The sequence below is a fragment of the Venturia canescens genome, chromosome 4 (genome assembly GCF_019457755.1).
Source record: "Venturia canescens isolate UGA chromosome 4, ASM1945775v1, whole genome shotgun sequence".
NCBI lineage: Eukaryota > Metazoa > Arthropoda > Insecta > Hymenoptera > Ichneumonidae > Venturia > Venturia canescens.
Window position 1 is genome coordinate 1,850,540 of NC_057424.1, and position 8,716 is coordinate 1,859,255.

General features: G+C 34.5%; 1 pseudogene; it reads right to left on the reverse strand.

The window, feature by feature from the left end:
* Positions 1-3,740: 3,740 nt before the first annotated feature.
* On the reverse strand, positions 3,741-7,358 carry LOC122410259 (E3 ubiquitin-protein ligase MIB2-like; annotated as a pseudogene).
* Between the last annotated feature and the right edge of the window lie 1,358 nt (positions 7,359-8,716).

An 8,716-nucleotide genomic window follows, 5' to 3' on the forward strand; every position in this document is an offset into this window, starting at 1 on the left:
TACCCGATAAATTTTAAATAAAATTCACCGGAGCCTGCGATATTATTGTCATTGTGGTCGAAAAAACCTTTCCTTATATACGAATCTCGCCCAAGAAACGCACAAGGCAATTTATATTGAATCCAAAATGCTTTGAAAATAACATTAGCCCATACCCAGGGTTTTAATTTGACCTGGCTTTTGGAAGTCTCATCCGGTTTTATTTGTTCCCATTCTGTTTGTGACAAAACTAAACAGAATTGCTCACGGTCAGGGTCAGAATTGACGTAGTCGTCGGGGATATAACATTCATCTGATTCATCATCAGAATCCTCCGATAGTTCATCAGTGCAATTATAGTTGATCAGAACAGTCTTTGGCTTTTCGTATTTTAGGTGGACCTTCAAATTCTCCCGAGCAATGTCAAGATGTCCTTTTTTGTTGTCTCTGACGTGCGTATATACGGAGTGTGGTTTCCATTTCCCCATGAGTTCGTTGCTCATGTCTTTCCATACTTGTGCAGAACTGGACGGCAAAGTGTTTGTTGAAAAGTACTGTATGTACTTTTGGATTAATAAAATAATCTTTTCGTCGGAAACGCTAGGCGGTCGACCCTTGAAAATAAAATCATGCCTTCTAATATTTGTAGAATCTCATCTTATATTTCTATTAAAAGTAAACTTTGAAACATATGCTATCATCGTTTTCGTTCAGTTATTTATCCATTATTTTTTTTTCATTCATTTATCTATTACAAAAAATTTGTTTATGACAGATACGATTTTTGCCGTCTCGAAAAAAAATGTATTGCCGATTATATGTTTTTAACATAACATTAGGTCTCAAAATTATCAGCATATTTTTATAACTCGATTTTACAAATAATTCTTACCTTTTTTGCTATTTGACTGGATTGAGAAGTAAGTCGAGACATGTTTGCTATCGGTGAGGAGTTTTCAGATTTTCTGAAAATGTAAACCACGACCCGCTTGAAACTCCAGCATTTGTAGATACAACGGTACTGAAACAAAATATAAAATTGACACACTTACACAATGCAACACTGCACTATTCCAATTATAATTATTTTTCATATATCCATAACAAAAATGTTGGTTATGAAAAATTCAATTTTTACTGTCTCAAAAGAAAATTTACTACCGATTGTATGTTTATATCAACAGGTCTCAAAATTATGAGCATATTTTAATAACTTCATGTCAGAAATAATTCTCACCTTTTTTGCTTCTTGACTAGATTGAGAAGACGAGACAGTTTTGCTATCGGTGAGGAGTTTTCAGATTTTCTGAAAATCTAATCGACGACTCGCTTGAAACTCCAGCATTTGTAGATACAATGGTACTGAAACAAAATATAAAATTGACACACTTACACAATGCAACACTGCACTATTTCAATTATAATTATTTTTCATATATCCATAACAAAAATGTTGGTTATGAAAAATCCAATTTTTACCGTCTCAAAAGAAAATTTACTGCCGATTGCATGTTTATATCAACAGGTCTCAAAATTATGAGCATATTTTAATAACTTCATGTCAGAAATAATTCTCACCTTTTTTGCTTCTTGACTAGATTGAGAAGACGAGACAGTTTTGCTATCGGTGAGGAGTTTTCAGATTTTCTGAAAATCTAATCGACGACCCGCTTGAAACTCCAGCATTTGTAGATACAATGGTACTGAAACAAAATATAAAATTGACACACTTACACAATGCAACACTGCACTATTTCAATTATAATTATTTTTCATATATCCATAACAAAAATGTTGGTTATGAAAAATCCAATTTTTACCGTCTCAAAAGAAAATTTACTGCCGATTGCATGTTTATATCAACAGGTCTCAAAATTATGAGCATATTTTAATAACTTCATGTCAGAAATAATTCTCACCTTTTTTGCTTCTTGACTAGATTGAGAAGACGAGACAGTTTTGCTATCGGTGAGGAGTTTTCAGATTTTCTGAAAATCTAATCGACGACCCGCTTGAAACTCCAGCATTTGTAGATACAATGGTACTGAAACAAAATATAAAATTGACACACTTACACAATGCAACACTGCACTATTTCAATTATAATTATTTTTCATATATCCATAACAAAAATGTTGGTTATGAAAAATCCAATTTTTACCGTCTCAAAAGAAAATTTACTGCCGATTGCATGTTTATATCAACAGGTCTCAAAATTATGAGCATATTTTAATAACTTCATGTCAGAAATAATTCTCACCTTTTTTGCTTCTTGACTAGATTGAGAAGACGAGACAGTTTTGCTATCGGTGAGGAGTTTTCAGATTTTCTGAAAATGTAATCCACGACCTGCTTGAGACTCCAGCATTTGGAAATACACTGCTACTGGAACGCAATATAAAATTGACACACTTGCACACTTCATCATTTTAATTATGATCATAAAAGAATGACAGTTTTTCGTAATTACACAATCTGTTTTTCTACGATTTACAATCCATAATCCACGTTCACCGTACGAATCACAAGCAATTTTAATGTTACCCTTCAGTTACAGGTATTTCGACAAGAAACAGCGAACTGCCGTAGCCACCATTGTATAGTATATATATATTTTCCACGAAAAACACTGAACTACCGCGGCCCCAATGTTGTATTGTTTTTTCCACGAAAAACATCGAATTCTATCGAATCTTGTTACATTTTCCCGCCCTAACCTTACAAAATCTACCGTGCACATTTCAGTAAATAATTATTATGTTGATTTGTTAAGATTGATATTTTTGAAATTGTAGATCTTCAAAATTATTTCCAAACAATTTAATAATTTTTGAAAAAAAATACAAATAAATTATTTGATTGTTAAAAAAAATGCTGGTACTTATATATTCATGTTCTAGAAAACATTTGACATATATTGAAAAAAAAAACCTTTTATAGATACACTAGCAAGGAAACTTTCAAGTGCGAAGAGCAATGTAAACATCTTTTTCTATACGCATGCTAAATGCATTTTCATCTTTGTCGAATTTCTCCAAGAGGGTAATTCTCTGCATAATCATGTTGTCAACACAGCTGACATTGGACTTGACCATAGCTCTGGATATTAACTATAGCGAAATCAGAGTTGAGCAATGCGAAAGCCCTGGGCAGTCAAGTCTTTGAGCAAGTGGTGAAAATTGTTTCGAAATTCCTCAAATGATTTTCGAAAAAGTCGCGGTATGATCGCATTATTAAATATACAAAGCTTTGGTTATACTGGCCCCAAGCTTAGGATCCCCAGTACATACCACTTTCTTACTTCTTTCTAAAATATTACAATTTTTCTTTCTTACTGAATTTTGGCAAGGCAGAATCGAAAAAAAGTTAATGAATTCATAGTACTCACCTTTGTGTTTGGCATGCAGTAACATCACGCAAAACTCACGATGCCTTTGATGGGATGCAACTTATAGAGTCGTTTTTTTCCACCACACAGACACCGCTGGTCTTGCGTCTACATTTCCGGAATAATTTCGAATGTATTCACGAATGACTGAGATTCTGGCTTCCGTTCTCGCCAGTGACGAAATGATCATATTAGAAGCTTACTAATTCCGGGTGTATGCTGCTCCGGAGGCAAGAGATTCGACGGTATTTTCTCCTTGAAATTCACACGTTCGAGGAGAAGACCGCTCATGTCGATGCTCACCACAAAACACGCTAGTGCCGATTCCGTTGACGCATTTCGTCTCAATAATTCTTGTCAAATCTATCGAAATAAATCATACAAATAGAAAAAGAGATAAAAAAAATATTGCAAGGGAGTAACGAATAATCTGTCAACTATTCATAATTTTCTTTTCTGAAATTTAAGGTACCGGGTTCTCATAAATATTGCAGTATTGTACAGTGGAACGTTTAGCACTTTTGGAAGGATTAATATAACGTTATCAAAGTTCTAAGACATTCAACGAACAGTTTCATGAACTTTGAAAACTAAAAAGTAGAATATAAAAAACCAATTTGGACGAAGAATGGGACCAATTGAAAAGTATTCATACAACGTAAATCACCGTTGTTTCTTTGTTGCCATCGGGTACTGGAAAAGAATTGCATGTTGATGGCGACTTTTTTCAATCGCTATGTGTGTAAAAAACGTATCACCTTCCTCATCTGTACTCGATATGTCAGCTTTGTGTTTCAGCAACAATTTAACGAAACTCTGAGAAACGGTAAGATGAAGAGGGGTTTGATGTCAATTGTTACGCAAATCGACACGAACTCCACCATCACCTTTCAAAAGCGAAAGTGCTGAAACTCCTCAGTGTCCATTCAGAGCGGTTAAATGCAATTCCGCGAAACCATCTTCTTCTTTAACGTTGACGAGATATCGACATCGCGCCAATAACCGTTCCGTTGCACTGCAAATAATAATTACCATACATTTTTATGAGCTTTCATAAATAATTAAATTGTATTTCATCAAAATTATTTTAAAAAATGGACAATTAAACGACAGATCATCGAAAATTGTGATCTCTCTCTCTTCCTCTCTCGGATGATACAATTTTGTTGACTAAGCGCAATATATGAATTGTTTTTCTAATTACAAAAACCCAAGTTCTTCGATTACAAATCATTGATAAATGGAGAAAAATATCAAATTCTTATGTTTCCTCGTTCAAGTTATTTAAGTTCGACCTACTGAGAATTTTTTTCAAGAACGGCGGGATGCAGAACGTTAAAGCCACGTTTGTTGCGTAACGTAAAGTTGACTCTCTCACAAGAGCATAGAACATCTATTATGTCAAGCGTATCATTGCCAATAACATCGTGAAGAGCCGTATCGCCATACGAATCCTGAAGATTTACGTCGCAGCCGTGACACAGTAGAACACGAACGCAACCGGAATGTTGTTTATTAGCGGCAACGTGAAGGGAACTGCAGCGACCGTTGTTAACCGCATCGTTCGGCGCACCAGGAGACAGTAAAAATTCCATCACTTCCGGTTCATTTCTACACATATTTCAAAAAGTTATTTCCAAACGATACAACTATATTTTTTAGTCCTAAAATTCAGTGAAATATTATATCCGATTATAAAGAAATAAAAATTGAACTTTTTTTCGAATTATTCTGGAAAAATTGAAAAAAAAATGTTTTCATATATTTTCTTGAAAATACAAGTAAATGAAGAATTCATAACGATTTTATTATATATAACGAAGAAAAACGTACCCGAACGCTGCATAATGAAATGGAGGAGGCTCGCTGTCTTCATCGACGACCCTTAAGGACGCCCCGCCATCCAGTAATATCACGCAAAGTTCACGATGCCCTTGATGGGCTCCAACTCGTAGAGCCGTTTCTTTTTCACCATTCAGACTGCTGGGTCTTGCGTCTACATTTCCGGAATATTTTCGAAGGTATTCACGAAGTGCTGAAACTCTGGCTTCCCCTTTCGCCGTATCTTTCATCAGCTTTTCCATTTCTCGGGCAGCACGTTTAAATGGAAATAAGGAACCACCTGAAAAACATGAGTTCATGCACGCGTTCTTCAATAAATGAATGAATGAATACAAAATTTTTAAATTTGTGTATGACTTTCATCCATGTTACCTGAGAGGTTTTCACGACCTGCTTTACTCGCTGCACTGGATATATTGCCTGATTCACTGTTCGAAGTGACACGCATAAAGCTCAATGGATTAAATGTCCCTGTGTGACCGTCTAGAGTAACTCGCAAATGGCCGTCAGGACAAATCTTGATTACTTTCTCCGTTTTTCCAAGAACCTAGAATGCAAATTAGATGAATGGTCCAAAATTCTTTTTGAAAATACAACAAACTCATTCATTGTAGTTTTATTTTTTGTTTTACCCCAGAGTCTATCAGATATTTGCACAGTGAAAATATTACTCAGGAACTGCTTTTATCTTAATATAAAGTACCTCTGTCAATTGATAAAATTGAAACTAGCCACCTCCGTCAAGGAGGTGGGTGATTTTTGAATTTGAGTATAACTTTTCCCCGTAATGCATTTGCCAAAAAAAATGTCAGCGCCCCAGTTATAATTCTGGACCAAAGCTTCGGTTATAGTGGCCCCAAGCTTAGGACCCCCAATGCCCAACACTAATTTTTCTTCTTTGACAGGTTTTGACAAGATATCTTTATGTTGAATCACTTCTTATAGATAACACTTAGCAGTTAAGGAGTTTGTTGTGTCCGCGAAGACCACCCCGAATGGATTTACAGTACTTACCTTTGTGTTCGGCATTTTTATGCTACTCTCTATACATGTCTCTTCATTCGGAAAGACTGGTGTCCATGAGTGATTTCAGGATACAAAATGCCATTTTTTATCTTGGACGATGCAGCCTATCTTCATGGTAACCAAAACCAGTTCTCGTGTAGAGGATCTAAACAGGATTTTATGATTTTCCAGTCAAATTCATACAGCTATGGGAATGATTGAAATGTTCTCGCTGTTAATTCAATTAGCAGGGACTATAATCTTAGATGAAGAGGATAAGTCAAGAATTAGAAAATGAAATAATTACATAAAAATTGAAATAGATATGTAGCATTTTTATAATATAAATAATGGGCTCGCAAAATACACATTTTGATCATGAAATCAAAAGACGTGGTAGCGGCTCGACACCAAGTTTACATATTCAATTACACTTCTTACGCAATATTGATATGCTATTTATTCCATATTTTGAATTGCTTTCTTCGTTAGCGACACTATAATTAACTATTGATGCATTAATTTTCATGAAAATGTATAAAACAGAGAAGATTGCTGATTGAAAATTTTCGGAGCACTAGCTCGAAAGTGTCGACCATGCGGTCGATATTTTCGGAACACTAGCTCGGAGAATTTTCAATCAGCAATCTTCTCTGTATATTTTCGGAGCACATTGCTATCCGGAAACAAATTGAAATATCGCTCATTTAATTTGAAATCATATATCAATAGCATACATTACAAAATTATTACCTTTTGTTGATTCGATGCTCGATGATTAGTTACAGCATAACACAATATTACTTGATACGACGATACGCTTAAAAGTTAAGTTGCACATGACCACTTTATGACTGAACAGCTTTCGGATTATCGTCTATAGCACGCAGCACGGTCTACAGTCACGGTACAAAAATGTCAAATATGTGAATAATCGATGCTTATTTCTTCGAGTATGACTACGTACGTAGAGATAAAGTTTGTAAGCTCGAATCTCACACCAAGAGGGATTATTTAATTGATATTCTAATCCGCCATTCCACCAATATATATTCCGAATCGATTACTGAGTAGTGAGTTTTAATGTATGAGCGGTATTAAATGGCGAGTTAAAGAAACACGCATACTAGTGCGCGCATCCTACACGTACATCCAATATGGAAGATGGGTCAGCTGGGTACACCAGAAAAATCCATTGATTCAATGATTCAATTTTCGCGTTATTGTGATAAAAAAATCACTTCATAAATTATTCAATATTACACATGCATTTCCCAGATAATTTCTGGTTGATTTTGTAAAAAATAAACGATTTTCAAGTTACTTTCCGCCAACTATACGCCCAATCTTTTTTAATTTACTATTAATAAAATAATTTTTTGAACGTTATAATAATAACGGCAAAAAATTGCGAGAATAATTCCCAAGATATAGCAACAATAAAAAATAAGAATTGTTGTTTTATTCCGCTAACTATACAGAACTGCTGGTAACAGCAGTCATAAATTCGACCGATATACATATATATATGTACAAACCATGTGTCAGTTTTTGATCGTATGAACAGAGTTTCGACATTGCGAAGTGCGTGCGGGATCAATAAAAAAAATAATTTTCGTCATCTAAAGAAGTGCATATTACTATTTATTTTGTTATTTGTGATATATTAAACCGGTATCAAAGCGGCCGCGTAAATGTAGTCTGTGATGTGTGTGTGAAAAAGAATATAAAAAATGCGCGATGCATATATGTCAACGAAACTTCAAGATTTCATTATTTCGTTCGATTGGAAATAAGTGTTAACTGAAATAATCCTTCAATTAAACCAGAGTACCAGAAATATTGTCCAGTGCGAATAAATTGTCAGTGGCGTGGTTAAATATCATGTGTACATAGGTTATATATACGAATAAATAGAACAAAAATACACGCAACTGTTAGAATGATATTAGAAACTTTAATTGAATAAATGTTTTCTAATTTATTTCTTGGGTCGTCATTATTTTTAAACATCCCCATATTTTGCTTGATATTCAGTTTGGCTCTGCCCTCTCCAATCCTTGTTTTCACCCGCTCAGTTTGCAGCGGATCGATTCATATTATTAATTCCTTCCCTAATATGTGTTCTATGATTTTCTACTCCTTCATGATGATTGTGGTAACATGATTAAAGAGGTTTCTAACCATGATCTTGAATTGCACATTTTGTAAATCAGATTTTCAAAAAAAAATCTGGTCTTGGTATAGTGTGTAGTTATTCTTTTCCCATTAGGTCTGTCGAGTGATAAATTTGGAAACTTTTCCAGAAAGCCTTTGGATGCTTTTTTTGCTAATGATATGAAAAGTCGTATCTTAGGAATGCGGTATGCAAACACAAATTTTGATAACAAAACTTATAGAATGACATGTATGTTGAGTATTTCCACTTTGCAAACTACAAATATGGAATTATTATAAAAAAAATTCATTCCGATAAGTCTACTGTTGCTCAGTTTTGGATGC